Genomic DNA, 26031 nt, shown 5'->3' with positions numbered 1-26031 from the left:
GGCACAACAATAACAATAATGGGCTACAATCACAATAGTGATGGGGGAATCACTAGTATTATAGGGACCTAACAGAAGCCTCTGTAGAGACGATTCCCCGATCCATCCAACATGTAGCAGAATGATCTTCAAAGCTGGTCCTCAGCCCAGCTATTCAGTTTTATTTAGTAAGACACACAAAGGGTTGCACAGCGACACAATGACTTCAATGTCGATCATGAGTACAACAACAACATATTGATGCACTCACAAATGAAAGGAACCATCTTCGTAAGGACCAGCAATGAATCTAGGAGCAAGTCAACCATATCACCTCGTGATTCCACATTATTTCCTATCATTTCTGAGGTAGTAACCGATGCCCTAGAATATTTCTTCGCCTGCACCCTGGTCGAATGCTCCGACCATATCTAGATTGCGTGCAATGGTCTAATCTCTACCAACCAAGAGCTAAAGGAGAACCTTGGGGCTGCGAGAAATGCACTGCTAGACACTTCCACGACATATGCTAATGAGATTGAACAAAATGTTACCATTGCATCGACTCTGAAGGACTCCATCATCGAGACTCTGAATGATGGGTACACCCTATTGTAGTAGGTTCATGACTGGTCTGACAACCTGGAAAACAAAAATCATATGTTCTACCCACCCTGAAAACGAATTCATCAACTCCTTGTTGTTATTAAGAAGACTAATGACAAGGAGAAGAGGAAGTAGCTCTGTGCAGAAGTCACCACTCTCGAAATCCACATCCAACAGATCAAAGATGAGTCAGCCAAGACAAAGAAGATACTCCACGTTCTCTGGTCCTCGGTCCAAATTCATGTGGAAACACTTCAATAACTCAATGAGGATATGGAAGAACAATGGGATTCCTTACTAATGACATGGCCAGTTCAACCAATGTCCATCACAACGACTGAGTTCCTCAAGCAAGCCACTTCAATCACGGGATGCTGGCAAGTGACACTAGACAAATACAATGAATTATACGAGGTGATATTGTAGTTGTGCCAAATTTGGGGCCTTCGTTTCAAGAAGTCAGCCAAGAAAAAGCAGAAACAACACCAAAAGAAGCAACAACAACATTATTAGCAAAAGCACCAAAAGAAGCAGTAACAGCACCAACAAAAACATCAACAACATCGATGACACCAAGGGAATATTGACTTGGGACGAGTCAATGGACTATGGTTGGGGCTTGTTGGGGCCTTCATTTTTTATATTTTGCGGATAAATAGGCTGCTGATGAGTGGCGGAAGTGACTGTTAAAAGGTTGTAGAGCTGACATCTGAGGGAATACCAGAGACTAAAGGAAGACTACCAGTTGCAGAGGAGTGGCGGGAAGCCAAGCGAGGAAAGAGTAGAAGCAGTTGAGGATGAAGACCACCAAGAAAATGGGAAAGGAAATGGTAGTTCGGGTTGATGGAAGAATATAAAAAGTAGAAGGAAGACTGAAGAAGGGGTTGATCAGTTTCATTATTCTTGTAGTGTTTCCATTCTTCCTATGTTGCGAAGAAATGAGAACAACTTCATGCTTATATTTGTATGAGTTTGTATTATGCCTGTGTAAAGTAAAATGTTGATGAAAAGGTCATGAGCCTTATGTATTATTTCTATTTTATGGTAATGAAGAAGACTATTCTGGAGTTATACTGTGTTCATTTTATATTATGTTGGCTATTCAAGAAAATTATATATGCATTTGTTTAGGTAATCTTATGTTGTAGCATGAATTGAATATTACGATCAGGTTTATTTGCATGTTAAGCCACACTCCTTTGTTCTCTTTCAATTGATATGGTTCCCTTGATATCTGATTCCAACGCTCATCTAACTTTAGTTGCAGCATGCCTCGAGTGAGACTCCTTCCCCTTATGGGGTAAGGTGAAAATGTTGATGTCATTCTAGACAACAACGGAACCTTGTTGGCTCCTTGTGGTGGAACCCAAGGTCTTAACCCTATTGTAATTTTTGTGCGAACACTTAACCCTAACCTTCTAGCCAATTAGGTAAGGAGTAGGTTTAGGTGCATTTAGTTAACTAGTTTCATTACGTGATCCTGCATTTTACCCTACACTAGTCCTTGCATTTGGTTTGTTTTTTTTATTTGTCTCCCACACTACTTTTAGTTAAGGTTTACTTATTCTCTAATTTTTCTTTTGTATTTAAATTACATCTTGTCTTCCTTTGGACTCTGCATGAAAATTCTCCCACTTGGCTCAAAATACTATGTGGAAAAACTTGAAAAGTGAAATGTCGATAAATAATTCTTGTCTTATATGTTATTCTCTTCTCTATCTCAGGTTTACATATCTTTAAAGTCAATGATGTCTTAATAGAAAATATGATCCATTCGAATGGAAAGCCTTTGGTCAAACCATAAATCCCATATCTATTCTAGGATATCCATTCCTTGAATCAATGTTGTAATTAAATTGTGTTCTTATTTTCGATCTAATCAAGTAGAAGAAGGGAAAGGGGAAAATAAATAGTGACCAAACAACATAACCAACATCAGAGGTATTTATCAATAGGGGGCCATAAGAGAGCTTAGTCATTTATCCAGCCCTGCAATGCCCATTTTTTCTCTACACCAAGAGAACTTCTTAAAGCTCACAGATTTTGTCAATGCATTTGCAGTATTCTTCAAAGTGTCCACCTTTACCAACAACACCTTTTTGTCTTCTATCATATCCCTCACAAAGTGATATTGAACATCAATATGCTTTGTATTTGAATGATATGCAGGGTTCTTTGCCAAGAAAATTGCACTTTGGATGTCACAATCTATCCTTATAGCTCCCTGTACTAACTCCATACTTGAACACAATCTCTGCAACCAAACTGCTTCCTTGCTTGCATGAGTCGCTGCCATGTATTTCTTCTTTGTAGTTGATAGTGCCACTACAGATTGTTTCTTACTCATCGAACTAACTGCACCTCCAAATAGGTTAAACACATACCCACTTGTAGATCTTCTCTGATCCAGATCTCTAGCCCAGTCTGCATCAACAAAGCCATGAATATCCAACACTCTGTCAAATCCTGGTCTCCCTTGGTATCGCAAACCATAATCACTAGTGCCACGCAAATACCTGAAAATCTGCTTCACTGTTGTCCAATTCTCCTTCCCTGGTTTTGACATAAACCTGCTCAGTACTCCGACTGCATGTGCAATATTTGGTCTAGTACAAACCATCGCATACATTAGGCTACCAACTGCATTTGCAAATGGAACACAGGATATGTCCTCTTCCTCTTCTTGTGTCTTGGAACATTGTTCAGTAGATAACTTTACACCTACAGGAATAAGAACCTTCACCAGTTTACTATCCTGCATATTAAATCTCTACAATATTGTCTCGACATACTTCCTTTCGTTTAACCAGAGCTTCCTCTTTGTCTGATATCTTTTAATTTCCATGCCCAAAATATAGTTTACAGCACTAAGATCTTTCATGTCGAATTTGGAGGACAAATGGGTTTTCAAATCCTGGATAATTTCTTTGTCATTTCCAACCAGTAACATATCATCCACATACAAGACCAAATAAATAACACGATCACCAATTAATTTAAAATACACACAGTGGTCTGCTTTGATTCTAGTGAAGCCATGTCCCTGTATAAATGTGTCAAATTTCTGATACCATATCCTTGGTGACTATTTTAACCCATACAGAGACTTCTTTAACTTGCATACCAGTTCTTTCTTACTCTTCACCACAAAACCTTTAGGTTGCTTCATGTAGATCTCCTCTTCTAGATCCCCGTGAAGAAATGATGTCTTCACATCCATCTATTCTACCTCAAAATCAAAAGCAGCAGCAATAGATAAAAGTAATCTAATAGAAGTTACCTTGGGAACAGGAGAAAAAATATCACCAAAATCAATTCCCGGCACCTGGAAATAACTTTTTTCTACCAACCAAGCTTTGTAGTTCTCCACCTTTCCTTCTACATTTGTCTTCTTCTTGAACACTCATTTTCTACCAATGGGTTTCCTTCCAGTTGGAAACTCCACCAGATCCCAAGCCTCATTTTTGTCTAAAGATGCCATTTCATCAACCATGGCCTCTTTCCAGAGTTTTCCATCCTCTGAATCTACTGCTTCCTTCACAGTTTTGGGATCATCATTAGTAACAGATAAAGCAAAATTTGAACAGAAAGTAGATGGACTATACCTTTCTAGTTGCCTTCTTTCTCGAACTGATCTTCTCACACCCGAAGTTTGTGGCTCTTCATTTTCTAATTCCTCCTCTATTGTAGAGTCTGATTCTTCTTCATTTAGCTCAAACTCTATCATCTTAGGTTCCTTTGTTTTGACTTCATGTTTAATAACATACTTCACCTCTCTGAACACCACATCTCAGTTGTACACAACCTTCCTTGTTACTGGGTTCCAAAGCTTATAACCCTTTAAACCATCCTTATACCCAATAAAGATGCACTTTTCAGATTTACTATCCAACTTGGTTCTTTTCTCCTTTGGAAGATGTACATATGCATCACATCCAAATACCCTTAGATGTGAGAGAGAAGGTTTCTTACCAATCCATACATCTTGTGGAGTCTTATCTTCCAATGTTGATGAAGGTGATCTGTTAACCAGGTAACATGCAGTCTCCATTGCCTCTGCCCAAAATTCTTTTCCTAACCCGGCACCACTAAGCATGCTTCTTGCCCTTTCCATCAATGTCTTGTTCGTTCTTTCTACAACTCCATTTTTCTTAGGTGTGTATGGAGTAGTCTTTTGTCGTGCTATACCACATTTTTTACAGAATTCTTCAAATTCCTTACTACAAAAATCTCCACTATTATCAGTCCTCAGCACCTTTATCTTCTTCTCTATCTGGTTTTCCACCAAAGCCTTAAATTCTTTAAACTTGTCAAAGAATTCAGATTTCTTCTTAAGGAAATATATTTGTATACTCCTTGAGAAGTCATCTATAAATGATACATAGTACATAGACTTACCCAGTGATGGAACCTTCATAGGTCCAAACACATCATTGTGCACAAGCTCTAATATATGTTTCGCCCTCTTACCACCAGAGGGGAAACTCACTTGACTCTTCCCATATACACAATTTTCATAGAAATCAAAATCTAGAGAGCTATTACTCATACCTTCTACCATACCTTTACCATGAAGTATTTGGAGGCCCTTCTCTCTAATATGTCCAAGCCTTTGATGCCACAGCATGGTCTTCTCTCCAGAGACCACTACACTTTCTACTCCACTTTCAGGAACCATAGAACTGTTGCACCCATCAACAACATTGCTACCTTGTAGCTTGTACAAAGTTCCAATTCTAACTCCCCACCTCAATACCAGCGCCCCTCGAACCATCTTGCAGGTATCCTTCTCGAACACTGTTTTTACACTTGCATCTTCTAGCTTGCTTACAAAAATTAGATTTTTGGCTAATGCAGGAATATGCAAAACACTTGGAAGTGTTCTAACCCTTCCACCTTGCAAATTCAACTTTACTTTTCCACGACCAACGATTCTAGCCTTCCTGTCATCCCCCAAGAAGACATCGCCACCATCATATTTCTCATACTCGCAAAACCACTCTCTATGAGGAGTGAAGTGAAAGGATGCACCTGAGTCAATCAACCATGCCTCATGATCTACATGTGTACTTGAAGAAGCCAAGTACACATCCCCACCTTCATCTGAGGTGGTTTTCACCTCTGCCGAAGGAGCATCATCAGATCCCTTTCCTTTATCAAGAGCTTTAGATTTACAGTCCCTTTTGTAGTGCCCTTCCTTTCCACATTTCTAGCACACCACCTTCACAGGTTTTTCTGGAGATTTAGATCTACCTCTAGATTTAGATCTCCAACTCGATGATTTATTTATGTTTATGTTCTATGACCATCATCGTACTGACAAGGCATCACCATTCTAGCTCTCCATATGTTTCTGTCTCATCTCCTCCATCAACAAGGATGAGACTATTTCATCAAACTGCAAGGCATTTGCATTGCTACCTATTGCAATAACCAAACTATCCCATGAATATGGTAGAGAACACAACAAACTGATGCACTTATCTTCATCTGAAATTTTAATATGAACAGATAATAACTGACTTACCATAGTATTAAATGCGTTCAGATGATCTGTCACCAAGTCTCCATCTTTCATCCTCATGTTATACAACTTTTTCCATAGGAACAGTTTATTCACCAGAGACTTAGATTGGTACAAAGTCCCCAACTTGTCCCACAAAGCCTTAGTTGTATCTTCCCCTTATACATTCAGCAATACTGAATCTGAGACACACAATCGTATTGTGCTCTTTGCCTTCTGATCTAACTTCTTCCATTCTTCATCGGAAACTCTCGTTGGTTTAGTACCCGGATCTACCATAATCCACTGATCTTTATCCACCAACAGATCCTCCATCTTGATTTTCCACAACTAGAAACTCTGACCATTAAATTTCTTGATCTTTATCTTTCCACTGCTCACCATCTTCTTTTACCGCTAGAATCGATCTCGTGAATCTCCAACAGAACAGGGTCTACCACAGGCCCGAGTGAAACCCCTCAGCAGCAAAGGCATCCCCTTGAAGCCAAAATAGCTTTGATACCAAATGTAGGTTTTAAACTAGTACAAAAATTACCTGCATACGAATTCTAAAACACAGAAAATAAACTATGCGAGAGCATAACACATAAAACACATATACACAGAGATTTTCCCCTAGATCCCAAAACCAGGACTACCATCTTGATTTTTCATTATTTTCCTTTCAATGTTACAATACATATTTATACATGCTGAAGCATCCAATACCATGGACCGAAAACCTTCACTTCTAAAAACATGGACCAAAAACCATTGCGTCCAAAACCATGTGCGAAAAATCATGCATTACCTGCACCCCTCAAACCCCTTGTGACCCCCCCCTGCTACGCAATCGACACAACAAAGGGGGGGATCTGCCCCCCTTCTAACCCCTCGGTTAACTACGTGTGCTAGTCATGGAAATAATATAACACAACCCAACACTCTGAGGGAACATGTTAAAATATGAAACTGTGGTCAAATTTCACTTTAGACATCTGTTTTGATGGAGATTGTTGTAGTTCTTAGAGACAAACTCCATTTTGCAAAGAGACCAGTGCCTAAGATATCTAAATTGGGTGCATCTACGATATTCTAATGGAGGGTCTAGAACACCTCAAATAATGTCACTTACCATTTGAATTTAGTTGGTTCAAAAAACTCCAGAAAGGAAAATTTCATGAGTTCATGACACATAAGATATACGTAGTGATATAAGGTGTCAATCAATGGGGGCCAATATCATTCAAGGACTTCCATCTCATTTGAATTAAAAGAGGTGCGACAACAGAAGGAATAAGAGAAGAAACCCATCATGCAGAGCTTGTGCTATCAAGAATTCTACACTTATTTGGATTCAGAATGAAATGACAGTCTAGAAAAAATGGTGAATGCGAAGACTCATGGAGCACGTTTAAAGATTATATTTCTAAGAATTCATACAAGCATTGTCCATCAACATTTTGATTTAAACAAATCTGTATTAGAAAGGAAACATATCTAACAACTACTTGACATGAATTCTTGAGAAAAACATGAACATTTATGAAATTACAAAGGGAGGAGACATACTGGAATCCCAAAATGCAAGAATCACCATTGATTTTGCATTAATATCCTGAGTAGTCATACATATCAAAGAAACAGAGCCTTTGCCAAAATAATACAGAGTCTCTTTCCAAAAATTGTGAAACCACCTTAACCTGAGCTCCAGCTATCCGCTTGACTAGCTGTCTCACCATGCAAGGCTCTGTCGCCCCAAAACATTTTTGTTTAAAACATAATAACCAAAAGAAAAGGATTAACAAAACTGAATTAACATGTGCAAACTGAAATGATGATCATATAAAAATATATCCATGCCACTTCCTTTTATGTCCTCTGGTCCAACCATGTCTCTGCCACTTTATACCTCTGCCATCTCAGGAGCCAGGAGCGATCACCCGTGATGGCCTTAACCTATTCTAAGCACAACTTCCAACTCATCTATTACTTTAGACTTTCCTATATTACACCATCGAATCCTGATATACCTTGTAATGTCGCTAGAGTGTAATATCAGAGAAGTACCATATTACAATTTCATAGTGGAGTGGCATTTAAATCCGCTGATTGCTGATCTGTGATTGGATGAGCTCCTTTGTTTTATTCCCTTTCAACATTTCTCATCATATGACCAGGAGATATGACCTGGTGTAGATCCTTAAGGTGCTAGGTCCTTTTGGACCTGCCCAGGGGTTAACCTTCCTTCGTAAAATTCTTTCGTCCCTTTCCCGATAGTTTCCACTATTGGTGCATTTTAAAGGTTCACGCGATCAAAAGTCATGATGTACCAACCACCGATCTCCAATACTACCTACTCCATTTTCGATCACCGATATTAGACCTCATTGATCTACTTAACCTTTGTTATCTAGACCTCCAGTGGTTGCGACTATCGATATATCAAACCTCTGATTATGTGATCATCAATATTCTGATGTGCACAAAGTTGCGCTCACTGATATCCTATGCTTCATGACATGTGATCGCCGATATGTGATGCTGCTATAATGTGCGATCGTCGATCTGTGACATGCTTGAACCTATGATTTATGATTTGCAATATCGGACCTCAGATATTTCTTCTTTCCTTGAGGCTTTAATCCTTTAACTTTAGAAGACCATAACTTCTAATCCAGGAGTCCATTTTTAGACTTCTACATATCACTGGAAATCTTGTTCACAACACTTTCCTTCATAAGGGGTCCAATTTAGGCTTTCGGTATTTCAGTGGCTTGGAAGATGGCTGCAAACTTCTATGCTCTTTTGCACTCTAGGCAGGTGAAAACACATTTTACAAAAGGTGACAACATTGGCTCCAACTGGGGACAGCTCATTGCTAGCAAGGTGCTGAGAACCTGTAGACTAGTAGCCTTATCCATTTGGCATGGAGTCATTTTATTACAAAATTATTATAAAATAAAACAAATAAAACTTTAAACATCATAGAGTATTTACATATACATGCCGATATTTACAATGCATGAGGGAGGATTACCTTCATTGCTAGAAGTAGAGCTTGAGGAACTGACCATTACTAGCAGCTTCATTGATTCTCCTTCCAAGCTTTCCAATAGGAAAGTTTTATTACCTTTTGCTTCAGAGATTCTGAAGGGACCTAACCATAATGGGTCAAATTTCCCATGCTTTCCCTTATATTTCCTTCAATCATCCCACCTTAGGACTAAATCCGGTGGCTGTAGTGTTCTATCTTTAGCCCTTTTTTCAAACTGATATTTCATCTTCAACTGATAACTGAGCAATTTCACACCAACATGTTCCCTGTTTTCATTTAATTTAACCAACTAATTTATTCTTCAAGTTAAAGCCTTGGGTTCCTCTTCTACCTCCTGCAATAACTTCGCAACTTGCATTGCCAACTGGATTTGGATTTATCATTAAGGGGGAAATGTTAGCCTCACTCTCTTAAAAATCAATAATAAATCCAATTATTAAATTAAATAAATAAAATCATGAGAATTCCTCAAACTAAGGAGTCTAGTTTGGATGAGAGATTCTCTCCAACTAGCTCTCCTAAATTATTGTGTAAGTTGAGAAATTGTCTCAACCAAGTGAGTCTAAGATAGATGCGCTATCTTAAGACCACTTGGTTGAGACAATTCCTCAACTTACACACTAATTTAGGAGAGCTAGTTGGAGAGAATCTCTCATCCAAACTAGACTCCTTAGTTTGAGGAATTCTCATGATTTTATTTATTTAATTTAATAATTGGATTTATTATTTATTTTTAAGAGAGTGAGGCTAGCAATATTGTCACTCTTTCATATACCAAATTGAAAGGTGACTTTCCAGTGGACCATTTAAGATTTTCTATGTTATCCCAGAGAGAGAATTTCAGCTAAGAGTCCTAATTTCTTTGATTTTCTATGATTGTTTTCATCAAAACCCTTACCACTATCTTATTGGAGGATTCAGCTAGCCCGTTTCCCTAAGGGAAGTAGGTAGTGGAATGGCCTATTATGATATTAAAATTCTAATAGAAATTGATAAACTTGGTGGAATTAAAGGCCTGAGCATTATCTATTATGATCTTCATAGGGCAACCAAATCGTGACAAAATGTTTTCCTCCACAAAATTAGTATAATTTTGAGCTAGGATGGCCTCCACCCACTTCATGAAATAATAAGTGGAATTAAATATCCATTTATGTTTCCCACTAGATGGAGGGTGTATCTCTCTTATGAAGTCCAACCCCCATTGTCTAAAAGGCTCTTCCACACTCACAAGGATCAAAGGGAGAGGAGCTAGTTTTTGCTTTTTAGTTAAGACTTAGCACTTCTGACATGCCCAAACCTTAGAATGAACCTAAACAAAGAGTGTGGGCCAACAGAATATGGCTTTTAGGATCTTGTGAACAGTTGTCTTCCAGCTATAGTGACCTCCACAAACACCTCCATGGAACTCTTCAATTACTTTGTGAGTTTCTCCTTCCACTAAGAATAACAACAAGATCCCAATAGGATCTTTCCAATAGAGCTGACCATTTGATATGATGAAATTTTGAGCTTTCAATCTCAATGTACAATATTTGGACATATCCATTCCCATTAGGAACCTTAGAAACAAAAGATAATGAACAATATTCTTATACCAGGTCGATGTTTCGTATTTGATATAAATCTTTTGTTCTGAGGTCTTGATGTCTTTTTGTTGTACTCCTGCTTCATCACTTCCTGCTAGAAAATTGATCCCCAATGCTTGGTAGTTGGATTCTAACATGATCTTGGCTAATCCCTAGCCCTTTATGAGCTTAGTAGGCTTTATGTCCAAGTCATATTCCTGAATTTTAGCGATCCACCTTCCCCTTTTTCCCTCACTGTCTCCTTGTACGAGGATGTCCTTGACTATTGTTGTGGGAACATAGGCTATAATAATGGACTACATGACATAAACTCTAAAAGCCTTCAATGCCTTGACCAAGGCGTAGGCCTGTTTCTCCAATATGTTGTATTTCAACTCAGTGTCTCTCAACACTTGACTGAAAAAGGCTATTGGTTGTTCGTACCCTTCCTTGTTCCTTTGTAACATAACAACAACAATAGTATGAGGGGAAGAAAAGGAAAATATATAGAAAGGTGCAGCATAGTCAGGATTGACTAGAATAGGTGCTTCTGCAAAGGATGCTTTGATTCTAGCAAAGGATTTCCGAGAAGCTCGAATCCATTTTACCTCGTTTTCCTTTTTCAGCATGTCAGTGATTCCTTTTTCTATTTCAGCGTAATTGGGTATGAATATCCTCAAAAAGTTGATTCTTCCCAAAAACACCTGGATCTCTTTCTTGTTCCTTGGTAAGGGGATGTGACGGATTTCCTGTACCCACTTGGGATCAAATTTAACTCCTCCTTATGCAACTATATGTCCCAACAATTTACCTTCACTTAAGGCAAACTAAGACTTCTTAGCATTCAAGGACAATCCATATCTTCTGCATTTCTTGAAGGTAAGTTGAAAGTGCAAGATGTGTTCTTCATTTGCTTTTTAGAATACTTTGGTATCGTCCAAGTAAACCATTACAAATCAGTCTTGCTCCCCCATAAAAGCTATTTCCATATCTCTTTGAAATGTCACTCCAATGTTTATGAGACCAAATGGAATATAGGCATACATGAAATTTCCCCAAGGGGTGGTGAATGTCGTTTTCTTTTGGTTATATGGATGTACTTCTGCCTAGTTATATCTTGAAAAACCATCCATCATGGACATCCTAGCTGAACCAACAACTTTTTGCAATATGTAATCCATCTTGGGCAGTGGATAGTTGTCCTTTAATGAGGCTCTATTTAGATTGCAAAAGTCTACACACAACCTTATTTCTCCCTTCTTCTTTTTGACTGGGAGTAAGTTTTCCACCCATTCCAAATATCTCAGTGGTACTATGATTTTGGCTTGAAGAAGTTTCTTGATTTCTTTTTCAATAGATGGAAGTAGGAGAGGGTTAATATGCCTCAACTTTTTCTTACATGGCTTTATTCCACTTTTGAGGGAATCTTGTGTTGAATAATGTTAGTATCAAAGATTTTCAAATCATCATACGACCAAGCAAAAACATCTTTGTAAGATTTGAAAAGATTTAAATACCTTTGTTTGTACAGTGGAGGGATCACTTTCGACAATTTGATTAGCTGAGGTTCCTCCTTTGTCCCAATGTTGCAATCTTCTACATGTTCATCAGTCACTTGTTTTGTCAACTTTGAAGCTACATTGTTTGTGTTGAATAACCTTTCTAGAGGAACCAAGCCCCTAGGGATAGTGTTTCCATTCAGTTTCTAGACTTTGTGTCCTACTATGGTCTCCTCCCAAGCAGTCTTCTCCTCTTCAATCCCCATCTCCTCTTCTTGATCAATAGCAGAATTGGAAAATTCTCCAATGACCTCTATGAAGCATTTAATATGTTTGTCATCTTCGAACACCTTCCAGTGCTTTATGTTATCAGGCACAAAATGTCGGTATTTGACTTCCACTTCATATCTAAGGAGTGGGTTCTGAGGAGGCTTGAAATTGCTAACAGCTATAGAAAGTGAATCTTCCATTCTATTCCCTTCCCTAGGCAAGAACTGAACATTAAATGCCAAGAAGAAATTGTCAATTAAGTCCCATACTTCGTTTTTGTATGTCCTTAGTCTGGGATGTTTATTCTGACACTGATTTCATATTTGCTTCACTACTAACTCAAAGTCCCCATATACTGAAAAACATGCTATATTCATATTCCTTGTTGTTTGTAAGCCAAACAATAAAGCCTCATATTCTACAACGTTATTCATTGCCCCAAATTCCAATTTAAATGAGAGAGGAATTGGATTGCCTTCCAGTGATACCAATAGTACACTTGCTCCATTTCCTTCCTTAGAGTTTGCCCCATCAAAGTACAATTTCCATACTTTATCCCTATCTTTTCCTTATTCCGTTGGCTGGATTGCTAAGTGTACCTGAGTTTCCTCTAGGATGTAGTCATCTTCTTCTAATAGTAAGCAACAGAGGTAGCTCTCTCTCTCATACACGGGGCATTATTTGAGCCTTCAGCTTTAGTAACTATTTTTATAAACTTTGATTCCTTGTACAACCTTCTCTCCTCCCCTCCAAAAGTAGGGATGGTAATGTGTAATAAATCTAATTTAATAGAACCCTCGATTTTAGAACCCCATGACTTGGACAGAAGCATGCTAAATCTGGCAGGGATATCAGCTACCACAATGTCCATTACCATGCTCTTAACAAAGATCTGAGCTAAGTTCACCACCAGATCCTTTATCATCCCCAAACATTTTACCCTCTTTGAATCAAAAGAGTAAATATATTTGTAAGGCCTAGTTATTTGCAAACCAAGTTGCTCCATAATTGTTAAGGGCATAAGGCTGTGATAGGCACCTGAATCTAACATGAAATTGTGAAGCAGGAGGTCATGAATTACCAAAGTAACATAGAAAGATGCCATTGAGGGGTATTTTTCTTCGACATGGGTACCGAAAAATACCATTGGTCTTTCTTCTGAAGATTCAAGCAGACATGCGAAGGGCATGGAGTGGATGGAAGCATAAACTGGGATATATGAGCTTTGTAATTAGGCTACTTTAGGAGTTAAGTCAGAGGGACTGGGATCTTAACTTTTTCAAGTTCCTTTTGTAGATTGAAGACATTCAAACCCTTTTCTACATCACCAAATTTGACTGATTCATTTTCTTTTTCAACTGCCTACTTGGAGATAAGAGGAGGATTCTCTTGTTTAGCAACTTTAGGCATATAATGGTCCTAATTTAAGGCATCCTTATTTTTTAGCATATTTGGGTTTAGAGGCCCCTTTTCTTGTTGGATGATTTAGGGATATTTGGGAGATGAGCACCTTCATTTTGGTCTTGATCTCTGGATCTCTTCCTAGAGGGCCTGAGATCATATTTCCTATGCAGCTAGGCTTGTGTGAAGTCTGCAAACTGTTTAAAATAGTCACCTATCTTCCTATCGTTCAATGTTGCATATATATTGTGCTCCTCTTCTTGGTAAGTTCTGATTTCTTTCTCCAGTTTTGAGAAAGAAGAGTATAAGTTTCCCTAAATTTCATGAGTGTCTAGTGATTTCTCATTCGGATCATCTTCTATGTGCAATGGGGGGGAACTATGGTCTAATTGTTCCTTCCTATCTCTTTGCAATATCTATAATGGTTGCCTTTGGTACAGAGGGTTTAAACCTCAATTAGGAGCTTGAACACTTTGTTTTGGGGGGCTTTTATTTTCCAGTTTGATTGACAAGCTCTTGATCAAATTCTCCATTTCGTCCAACTTTTTCTTTTGGGTCTCCTTTACCTAATTGGAGGAAGATGCTTCCTCTTTTCCTTTCTTCTTCTCCCCATGATCAGTCCTGCCTCTAGACTTTCCTGTGGATGTGAAATTTTCCTCCACTTCAAGGGCATCAATTTGGATTTGATCCAATGTGTGAGACTTCCTTTCCCTTAGTGTGAAACCGAACTCAGATTCAAAAGCACCAGCAAAAACTACTCGGGTAGCAGCCTGGGGAGGCTTGATTTCAACAGGCAGGTTGTTATATTGCTTGTTGAACCTCTTTATAAATTCTGAAATATCTTCATCTGGTTTTTTCTTTATGGCATTGAACTCTGTTAAGATGTATTTGTGATCCCTCTTCTCTCCCCACTTCTGTGTGAAGGAGTTCTCTAGCTCTTCCCAAGTAGAAATGGAAGCATCTGGTAAAGATTTAAACCACTTTCTGGCCTCTCCATCAAGAGATTGAATGAAGAGCCTTAGAACCACATCCAGATGTTCAACATTTAGATTCTCTGCAAATGCACAAAAGACTTCTATATGTCATTGTGCTGAGATCTCATCTTCTCCATTGAATCTGGGCAAGAGTTTAAGGTAATCTTGTGGCATGGCGCTCAGAGGTTGAGGCAGGTCTAATGGAGCATACTTGTTTAGCAGGAAGCCTGGGACCACCATATGTATAAATGGGGGTGGGGATAGATTTATCAGAGGTCTTTGTACTACAACAATAGGTGAAAGAGTAGACAGACTGAGACTGGTGGATTTTTTTATATGATGAGTATGACTACCAGTGAAGATGTATTTTTCTTTGTTGATCTCAGGGGGAGGAGGAAACAAGAAGTAAGGAGTATTTACTGAACCTTCTTCTTCTTTGATTTTTGAGGGGAAAATATTAGGGAGAAAGCTACTTTTTTCAAGGTATATAAGAGTTCTTGGGGTGAAGTCTAAGAAATGAATAATAGCATGTTGAGAACTAGATGAAGAGGCTTCAGGATGAGAAGACACAATGGCATTAGTGGTGGGAGTCTTTTCTTTCTAGATTCTCCTAGAGATTAGTTTCTCCGGATCAGACACAGATGGTGTCTTTTATTGAGATGTATCAGAATGGGTGTGAGGTCTTCTATAAGCCAGGATGATACCTCAAGAATGGAATAGTGGAGTCGCCAAGGTGATGAACTTGCAATCTGGGCTTCTTTGCTCACCTTAACAAAGAATGCCTGAATGTCGTATCCCAGGGGAAAAATCCTCTAATACGTTCCCTGAAAACGGCACCAAAAAGATGTTGTAGTTCTCAAAGACAACCTCTAGATTGCAAAGAGACTAGTGCCTGAGACATCTGAATTGGGTGCATCTATGATTTTCTAATGGAGAGTTTAGAGCACCTCAAATAATGTCACTTACCATTTGAATTCAATTGGTTCAAACAACTCTGGAAAGGGAAATTTCATGAGTTCATGATACATAAGATATACATAGTGATATAAGGTGTCAATCAACAAGGGTCAATATCATTCAAGGACTTCCATCTCATTTTAATTAAAAGAGGTGCGACAGAAGAAGGAATAAGAGAAGAAACCCATAATGAAGAGCTTGTGCTATCAAGAATTCTACACTTATCTGGATTTAGAATGAAATGAAAGTCTGAAAAAAAATGGTGAATGCGAAAACTCACGGAGCATGCTCAGATATTATATTTCCAATCATTCATATAGGCATTTTGCATCAACATTTTGATTTAAAAGAATCTCTATTAGAAAGGAAACATATCTAGCAGCTACTTGACATGAATTCTTGAGAATAACATGAACATTTATGAAATTACAAAGACAGGAGACATACTGGAATCCCAAAATGCAAGAATCACCATTGATTTTTCGTTATTATCCTGAGTAGTCATACATATCAAAGAACCAGAGCCTTTCCTAAAATAATACAGAGTTTCTTTCAAAAAATTGTGAACCCACTTTAAGTGTTTCTTACCTCCTTTTATAAGGAGAGGGAGAGCTTGAAAATAGTTACAAAATATGTTAACCTTAGCTCTAGCTATCCTCTTGACTAGTTTTCTCGGTGTGCAATGCTTTGTCGCCCCAAATCATTATAACAAAAAGATGCTTTTTGTTTAAAACAGAATAACCCGATGAACAGGATTAACAAAACAGAATTAACATGTGCAAACTAAAATGATGATCATATAAAAATATCTCCACACCACTTCCTTTGATGGCCTCTGGTCCAACCACATCTCTGCCACTTTATGCCTCTTCCATCTCTCGGCTTGTTCCCTGTCACTTTCTATCTTAACAACTCAAATTATTTATTTTCAAGAGCTGGGAGCGATCACCCATGATGGCCTTAACGTATTCTGAGCACAACTATTGACTCATCCATCACTTTAAAATTCCCTGTATTACATTATCGGAGCCTGATGTGCCTTGTAGTGTCACCGGAGTTTAATATCTAAGAAGTACCATATCACAACTTCATAACAGTGTGGAATTTAAATCCATCGGTTATCGATCTCCGATTGGATGAGCTCCTTTGTTTTAGCCCCTTTCAACATTTCTCATCATATGACCTGGTGCAGAGGCTTAAGGTGCTATGGACTTTTGGGCCTACCTGGGTGGTATCCTTCCTTTGTAAAAATGATTTTGGACCTTTCCCAGTAGTTTACACTATCGGTGCATTTTAAAGCTTCACGCGATAAAAAAGCGCGTTGTGTCGACCGCCGATCTCTCATACTGCCTGCTCCATTTGCGATCACTGATATCAGACCTCATTGATCTGCTTAACCTCTGTTATCCATATCTATGATGGTTGCAACTACTGATATATCACACCTTCGATTATGTGATCGCAGATATTATGATGTGCGTGAAGTTGCACTTGTCAATATCCTATGCTTCATGATGTGCGATCACCGCTATGTGATGTTGATCTGATGCACAATCATCAATCTGTCACATGCCTGAACCTTCAATTTACGATCTATGACATCAAACCTCATACAGTCCTTCCTTCCTTGAGGCTTTAATTCTTTAACTTTATAATACCATAACTTTCGATCCAAGAGTCCATTTTTGGACTTATAAATGTCGTTGGAAAGTTTGTTCAGATCAATTTCCTTTGCAAGGGGTATGATTTGGGCTTTTGGTTTTTAGTTGCTTGGAATATGGGTACAAACTTCTATGCTATTTTTCATTCTGGGCAGCTGAAAACACATTTTGCAGAAGGTGACAATAGAGATGATGATTACATTTAATTCCTCTTTTCAAGATGACAAAAATCAACCTAAAGATCACTCAAATCAGATAAGGGAAAGTGTACTTATGAAGAAAATCCCACATGTGCATATTTTATAAGGTTGACCCTAAAGCAAAGTGGACACCCTTGGAAGGCTATAAATACAAGTGACCTCTACCTCATTTGGACAGCATAATGAGACACTCTTCTATCTTGGTTTTTGGCTCATACAAGTATGAGGCTTTTTCGCGAAGGAATAGGTTTGCTCGAAGATGAAATTGCAGGGTCTGAAGCTTGCATTTCTATTTTAGGGTTATGGGCCTCAGTCGCAAGCACTGGATAGATATATCTAGATTTTAGTCATTGCTTCGAGGCTCATTCATACAACCAAATCATCCTAGTCACATGCACAGCTCTTCCTCCGTACGACCAACCTCTAGGGTTTCAAAATCTCAGTTGCAGACTATAGTGACTCGCCCGTAGGCTCCAGAGAGTGATTGGAAGCTTCCCATTCACATTCATGACTCCTCCTCCATGAGAACATGACCTAAATAATGGAATTTCAATTGTTAGAATATTTCTCTCGGAGACCACAATGTTCAATGGTTGATCGAAATCAGTAACAGTTTATTACAGGCTTCAGAATTAGGATTTTGAGTATAAGCATTGTTGGGTTCATTTCATATATATTGTAGTGATTTTGATGAATAGTTGTATGAATGAAGATATGGATCATTTTACTCTCTTTTTATGAATCATTTGATGACAACCTAATAAGAAGAATAATTTGAAAGGGTTTTCCCCATAGTGGGTTTTTCCCTAGACTCTAGTTAGTCCTGATGTCTCTATGTGTGAATTATTTTCTTCAACTGTTCCTTTATGTTTTGTTGCATTAATGATGATGATATTGTTCTTTCTATATAATTTCATATGTTTTTGAATAATGATGTAAATTTGAATAATGTTATGATGTTATGGGGTGAATGTAATGTGTTAATGAAGAAATGCAATTATCAAAGTGAATAACAATATAGCTCTATGAAAAATTAACATGGTAGTAGATTTGGGCTGAAGAAAAGACATGGAGATTACCCCTGTGATGACACCATTGATCAAAGTGAGAGAGGATGGATGAGACCTAAAATAATTCTAGGGTTTGAAGGAAACCCTAGGAAATTTGGTTATTAGGGTTTGATGGATATTATGAGGTTAGGGTTTGCGAGAAACCCTTCTTTATGGAAAAGATTTGAGATATGCAAGCTAGAAACTCTAACATGGTCAAAGTGAGGACGTTCAAGAACTTGTGTCAAATTTAATGAAGCCCTAGATGGGATAGTTTCCATTAGGCCTGGTTGCTAATATTAGGCCTGGTTTCTGGTAGAGTTGGTTAAAATATTGAAGGAAACATTATTATATGGTCAATGGACAGTGATGGCTCTTGCATGCTGGTTCAAGAGGGATATGATCACCCCCTATTGAAGATAAGTACTTTTCAATTTATGATGCCCCTTTATGTCTTTACTTTTTTTTAGACTGATAGATTTGATTATTGTTTTGATTATTACTTATACTTCCTGCATTTATATTTGAGTATTTGTATTCTTATAACTTCTTGATGAGATATGACAAATGGATCCTTCTTGAGGATCATCTGAGATGCGGGAAAGATGGCTATTGCAGGAAGAGAAGAACTAGCATTGGAAAAAGTAAAGATGCACCTTAAGAAAATGTTATAAAGTGCTACTAGCTAGGAAGGTGAACATGTATCTAAACACTACAAAGTATGTATGGTGTTGTTTCAATATGGATGGAATGGTAATCCCCAATGTATGGTACGTATATCACCTTCAACAATGGCTCATGCATATGAAAGTTTGATTCATGGTACTCATGATGAGATGATGTATTTAGTTAAGTCATGGTAGAGCTACATAGATACACGGATTTTTGATACTCTTGATATTTGGCAAGCATATTTCATTTTAGACATGATGAATTTATCAATTCTATGAAGCTACCCGGAAATATTGATTTCTGATATATTGGTATACTTGATGTTTGGCTAACTCCTATCATTCTATATATCTTGATCCCATAAAGAAGTCTAGCACATTGATTCTAATAAACTTGGTAACTTGATACCATTGATATTGTTTGAGAAAAGCATGGTAGCGATGATGATAGAAGTGTAACAATGAGATCGATATTCATGATATTTTTTTACCATGGTATTATTTTGATTTGTTTAGTAATTATGGAATATGGTAAAATTGAATGCCCTTACTTGATGGATTGAGTTACGTGACAAAGAAGTAATGTTGTGATCATGATTCTTGAATTTTACTCCTATTAGCTATTTGACACTAACCCTTGATGACAGATTGTTGTCATGATGAAGTACCTGATGATAACATGGTATAACCATGATGAATACGTGACATAGTCTGACTTTATGATCTAACAAATTTGTTGATGCATGACAATATTATAGATAGGTTGATGACTTGAATAAATATGACTGAAGTGGATTCCCATTCAGAGGGAGAATATCTCCATAAGATCCTTACTCCTATTACCATTGGCATTATATGTATATTATTTACTGTTGAAATAAGATTTATGGACATGAATAGACAAATATATGACATTTTTGATCTGCAGCAAAGTTCTGATATGAGAAGAGAGAGTTTTCCCTTACTCTAAGCCTCAGTCGCATGGAAGCAAGCTTACAGGTGTGACTGTAGCCTCTCATCTGCATGGAAGTGAGGTCAAGGGTGTGATTCTAATCTCCCAACTGCTCGGAGGAAGGCCTATGGGTGCGAATATTCTTATAGGACACAAGAATGAAGTTTTGTGCATGAAATCATATGTTCACATGAAGGATGTTAGTCCTATGGACATGAAGTAGACAACATAAAGGTATATGAGAAGGGAAGTTTGAATGTTTACTATAATATGAATATGTAGACTGAACTTGTGTTTGCAGGTGACGAGGATATGAATATAGATATTCCATTATGATATAACCATTGAAGTTTGTACTGCAAGAGTTTGACTATATTTGACTGATTGATATAGATGAGTAGTGTTTGGATTTTTGACATGATAATGACTTATAACTTTGAATTGATGATTGAAATATGTTTTGGACTATATATCTCACTATGATAGAAAATTTGGGATTTTACCTAATGACTAATTATTTGATTTGATGACTGATTTTTTTCCTTAATAATAATGCTATAAGGGCATAGTGACTTCCAATGACTAATATTGGTATTCAATAATTGTTTTGTATTGGCCTCCTTCTTCTTAGCACAATGGTTGAAGTATTGATAGTTGTGACTCATTGTGAAGTAATCTCACAATAAATGGATGGAACCTATTCTTAGTATACGCATTTTCATCCAACGACTTATATTATAATCATGAGGATGACTTGATGAAGCTTGCTTTGATAATTAAATGACAACTTGTTGACATAATAATAGATGAAGCCATGACTTGATGAGAGATCTATCTGTCACCTAGCCTAAAGAATTTGATACAATAGTATTAATGTTTTATTCTGGTCTAGGGATCTAATCTTTGTTAAGCTAACTTATTTAATTTTATTGTACAATATTGATTTATGTAAGGCTGAGAATGTTGGTTTGGTAAACTGTTATGTTTACAGAAAAATTATATGAAGCAAGCTCCTCAAGCCTGGTATGTCCGCATTGACAATTATCTAGTGAAGCCAGAATGATGTGTCGTTGATTCAAACGTCTACTTCAAAAGTGTTCCGAGGTATGACTTTGATTTTTGTTTTGGTTTTATATGTTGACGGTCTACTATTGACATGTAATGAGCCTCTAATGATCTAAGTAAGAGGGAGATGGATTCTGAAGCTTGAAATAATGAATCATGGCATGATGAATCGATTTCTAAAGTTGGGAAAAGAAAATATATATTGTGAAGCTATTGAATAAGTGTTGAAAATTGTAAATGCAAATCCTTGGACACTCTAATTGAATTTCAAAAAGTTATGAAGAGATATTGTTGGACTGGACTTAGCACCCAACAATTGATTGAAGCATTGATGTTTTGTTTTGAACACCCACACGTGTATAGATATGTGTGTGTGTGTGTGTGTGTGTGTAGATGATGTGCATAGAACCTGAATGAATTCATGATTAAGCAACTTCATACACATAGAGATGCCACTAAGCACCCTTCGATATATTTGCACGAGGCAATTAATGTATTTGGCTTGAAACATTTTTCCTGTGATATGTGAATGGATGTATGTAATGATGATGATTAGGATCATTATTGATGAGCACATTTGGATGCTACCTTAGTATGAGATCTACCATGATATGATAGGTTCATATCTTTAAGCACGACCGAGGTTGAGTACAAGGTTGCTAGCATGGCTAACTATGAGGTGGGATGAAGAAGCTTTTTTTAGAGATGTTTGAGAAAGTTTTGGATATGACATGGATGCATTGCGATGACAAAGAGTGGGAACCGAATGGAAAAGAATCATGCATAAAGATGGGACTGAGACACATCCATTGAGATAATGTTGTTATACGAGACAAGCTTAGGCTTGTGGTTGGAACCTCCTTGAGAGGGAGGATGATAATGGTATCCTTTTTATGATATGTATATTTTGTTCTCATATGATATTTGATTTAATGTCCTGTATGAACAGGAGACAATTGCTATTTAGAAATGATGATTACCATATATGAGCACGATAATATGTTGTTGGTCTATACAGAGCATCGACGATCAAGAATATTGAGCTAGCTCTTCCCCCTCTGTCTGAGATCCCAGGGTGAGGAATTAAGATAGAGGGCTCCTAGGGTTGAGGGATCTCTAGATTACATGGTCATACATGTTTTTACCCTTTATGTCACCCTTAGGGCCAGAGATGTTTCTCCCCTATCTTGGTATTTACAGAATATACCCCAGTTGGCATCATACCCATAAGCTGGGTTTGTTGGGATTGCCACTCCCCGTCGGGCCACAGGTTGAGAGTGTACTTGGGGGTGTACAACCCAAGCTGATTATGATGCAAGTTTTATACCACATGACTATTGAGGGCCAATGTTGGGAATATCAGTAGGAAATAGGATGGGTTGAGTATTAGCTCCCCTATATCACCTATTTCTTGATATGGGGTAGTATATTTTTAGCTCCCCCATGAAATTTCATGTTGAGATATGCTCTGTGATGTCATTCTAGGTTGAGATATTCTCCCTGATGATATGCTCTCCGATGATGATGTAGGTCATATATTTAAATCCCCACTGAAACATTGGGATCCCCACTGGCATAGATTCCAAGTGGTAGAAATGGCTCCCCAATGGATAGAGGGTGGTATATTGAGCTCCCCTCCGATGATAAATTATTCTTCTTTTAGATTCAAGAATATTAAGCATATGAGCAATGATAATAAAGAGATAAACATGAATAATAAATATATGAATTGAGATGATCAATGATGACACGTGATGATGATATTCTTGAGACTAGATATGATTTGTTGACAGAATACTCATGACATGATCTAGGTGGAATTCTCCTTAGTTGAGAGGGAGTGTTAAAATATGAAACTATAGTAAAACTCTACTTTGGATAGCTTATTTATTGTATATTATGATTTCATTGAATTTCAATTTTCGAGAGGACCAAAATTGACCTAAATATCACTCAAATTGAATACGTGAAAGTGTACTTATGAAGAAAATCCCACATGTGCATATTTGATAAGGTTGGCCCTAAAGAAAAGTGGAAACCCTTAGAAGGCTATAAATACAAGTTACCTCTACCTCACTTGGAAATCATAATGAGACACTCTTCTATCTTGGGTTTTCGCTCTCATAGGTCTAAGGCTTGTCCGCGGAGGAAAATGTTCGCTCAAAGATGAAATTACAGGGTCTGAAGCTTGCATTTCTGTTTTAGGGTTTTGAGCCTCAGTTGCAGCATAAGACAGAAATATATCAACTACATTTTCTTGCTATCAGGCTCATCCATGTGGCCGAAGCATCCCAGTCGCACACACATCTTGTCCTCTGTGTGATCAACTTCTAGGTTTTCATAATATCAGTTGCATACTCCAGTCACTTTCTTGTAGGATCCAAAGAGTAACTGGAAGCTTCTGAGTCACACTCATGACTCCTCTATGCAACTAGGACCTAAATGATGGAATTTCATTTGTCCAAATATTTCACTCAGTGACCATAGTTTTTGGCAGTTAAAACAGAGAGTGACAGTTCATTACAGGCTTCAGAATAAATATTTTGAGTATAATCATTGTTGGGTTCATTTCATGGATCTTGTAGTTTCTTTTGAAGAATAATTATATGAATGAATATATGTATCATTGTAATATATTTTTCTGAATCATTCGATGACAATCTAATAAGAAGAATAATTTGAAATGGTTTTCCCCATAGTGGGTTTTTCCCTGGTCTCTGACCAATCTTAGTGTCTCTATGTGTGAATGTTTTTCTTCTATTGTTCCTTTATGTTCAAATGCATTGATGATGATAATATTGTTCTTTATATATAATTGCATATGTTGCTAAATAATGATGTAAATCTGAATAATGTTATCATGTTATGGGGTGAATTTATTGTTTTAATGAAGAAATGAAATTATCAAAGAAAAGAACTAGCGTATAAATGTAATCATTATTGTTGCAAAGCATACCCTAAGTATCGCACTTGGAGGAGGTTGTTGTATTGTTGTCACATTGAGGGGATCATGTTGTTCTTATGTATTTAGTTTTCAATGTTTTTTCGTCAATTATTTTGAGTGTGTGTGATCATTCATAAGTTATATATTGGTCTAACTTCTATCTCACTGATCCCACATTTAGCCAAATCCTAAAAATATTCTTCCTAGCCAACTTTACCCAACTCATCATTATTTAAATGTGCATTATGTAGTAGCAAGGTTCAAGATTCCCCCTTTCCTCCTAGAACTGTACAACGTGCAATTCTTGCCTCCAAAGACTATGCATTACATAGTCTCAATGCTCAACCTTTCCCTCTTTCCCTCCACAACTGCACAGTTTACCCTTCCAATCAGTCTCCTTTTGTGGATTGTGTAGCAGCAAGCCTCAAGTTGTCTTCCTACCTCCTTGAACTATGTAATTACACAATCCCTATGCCTCTCTCTCCTATAATGTGCATTGGGAAAATTCAAGGCTTAAGACTTCTTCACTAAGCTCCTCAACTATGCAATCATCTTTCTCAGGCCTCTAGATCTTTGCATTGCATAGTCTCATGCAATAAGTTGTCTTTCTGTCTTCCTGAACTGCGTAACTGCAAAATCTAGTGTGCCTCTCTCTCTCTCTCTCTCTCTTGAATTGCACATTTCACAGTCTCAAGGCTCAAGCCTACCTCACTAAGCTCCACAACTATGAAGTCTTCCTTCCTAGGCTTCCAGAACTGTGCATTGTGTAATCTCAAGCCTTAGTCCCTCACTCCTAACCTCTAGAAATATTCATTGTGCAATCCCTGACCTTTTCTGCCGGTTCAGTACATAATTCTAGGTCAGCCAGTGGTTTTCATGAAGCAATTTATACTAGGAAGTTTTTAGACTTATGTCATATTTTCATGAGTGGTTTTTACTTGCAGGTACTATATCTTAACCTAACAGGATGATGTTTGGAAAGGAATAAAAGGAGATTATGTTCAAACACACTTGTGAAGTTGGAACCATGAAGAAGTCATTGAGAAATAAGATGAAGAGACATTATCTTCCAACATAATATCAAAGATCGAGATCGCATGAGACTCCATATCAGTCAACCCCTTGGAGGATGAATAAAAAGCACATGAAATATCCATCATGAAGATGCAAAGAAAGAAACAAAAGGAGCAACTTGGAAATGCCACATCATCATGAAGTTCCATGTCATCATTATCAAGATTCATCTTAAGAGTCACATGTCATAATGTCTTGCCACATAATTTGTGGAATGTGATGGTGTAATTTCCCAAAATGAGAAAATGTAAAATATGTGGAAGACCAAGGTTCCCACATGGAATATGAAGAGCCACTATTGACTTCTAAAGTCATATAGAAACTCAAAGGTCACATAAGAATTCTAAAAGTCATTGTAGAAGTTCAAGAGTCATGAGACAGGTCAAGAATCACATGGGGGGTGAAGAGTGACCTAATTTGTTATAAAAACACCCTCATAACTAAAGAAAAGGGACTTTTGGGGACTTGAACTTCCCACCTTGGCTTCTCTACATTGGCATAAGAGAGGATCTTTCTTTGGAGGAGAAAGTGGTGACTTAATATTCCACTAATTGGGATAGTGTCGTAGCATCATACTTGTATATCTTGGTACTTCGACTT

This window comes from Pinus tabuliformis, chromosome 1_1 (genome assembly GCF_031772625.1).
Source record: "Pinus tabuliformis cultivar Carrire ecotype Pingquan chromosome 1_1, CPIR1, whole genome shotgun sequence".
NCBI lineage: Eukaryota > Viridiplantae > Streptophyta > Pinopsida > Pinales > Pinaceae > Pinus > Pinus tabuliformis.
This window is presented reverse-complemented; position numbering follows the sequence as displayed.